Raw genomic sequence first — 999 nt, 5'->3', positions numbered from 1 at the left:
GTTACCAGAGCCAACTTTGTTCTTAACAAGTAGACTTTTTATGTTCATTCAATCACAGATTCTCTTACATCTTTCTGGGCCTATTCACTTGCAGATAGGAATGGAAACTGTAACTGGGTACTTCATATCATGCATTCACATGTAATGCCATCTTCATATGTTGTCCAATTTCCTTAAGATTTTATTTATTTATTTGACAGAGATAGAGAGTACAAGTAGGCAGAGCGGAAGACCGAGAGAGAGGGAGAAGCAGGCTCCCACCGAGCAGGCAGCCCAATGCAGGACTTGATCCCAGGACCATCTGAGTCTAAGGCAGCCACTCAACTGACTGAGCCATCCAGACACCCCTGTTGTCCAATTTCGTCAAGATAAAAAGGGGTGACTCACAGCAGAACCACACAAACGAGGAAGTTCCGTATGGAGGAGATCACAACCTTGCATATATTCCGTTTCATCTCCTCAGGTTCTAGCTTTGGCAGGAGGCACTTGATCTGGAACATTCCAGCTTTGCTTCTTTGCCACACCTTTCTCAGCTGCTGCCTGGCACCCATGAAGCTCTTTTTACTATCTGAAATAGGGGGAAAATCACCTCCATATTTTTTAACCTTAATAGTTTTAGATTCACAGAAAAATTGTGAAGATAGTTCAGTTTCTATAAGCTCCTTACCCAGTTTCCTCTATTATTAATGTGTTATAGTAGTATGCTACATTTCTTACAATTCATATGCCACTATTGAGGAATATTAACTGAAGTCCATATTTTATTCAGATTTCCTTAGTTTTTACCTACTGTCCTTTTTTCTGTTTCAGGATACCATCTAGGATATTATATCATATTTATTTGTCAAGTCTCCTTAGCTCCTCTTAACTATGGTAGTTTCTCAGACATCCCTTAATGCTAATGACATTAAGTGTTTTGAGGAGTACTGATCAAGAATTTTATAGAATGTGGGGCACCTGGGTGGCTCAGTGGGTTAAAGCCTCTGCCTTCGGCTCAAG

General features: G+C 40.5%; 1 pseudogene; it reads right to left on the bottom strand.

The window, feature by feature from the left end:
* Nucleotides 1-320: 320 nt before the first annotated feature.
* Nucleotides 321-500, bottom strand: LOC111142683 (annotated as a pseudogene).
* Between the last annotated feature and the right edge of the window lie 499 nt (nt 501-999).

This window comes from Enhydra lutris, unplaced genomic scaffold, assembly GCF_002288905.1.
Source record: "Enhydra lutris kenyoni isolate GAN:26980312 unplaced genomic scaffold, ASM228890v2 scaffoldscaffold8, whole genome shotgun sequence".
In the NCBI taxonomy this organism is placed as follows: Eukaryota; Metazoa; Chordata; class Mammalia; order Carnivora; family Mustelidae; genus Enhydra; species Enhydra lutris.
Note: the sequence above shows the minus strand (reverse complement) of the source record. Positions and strands in the feature narration are given on the sequence as shown.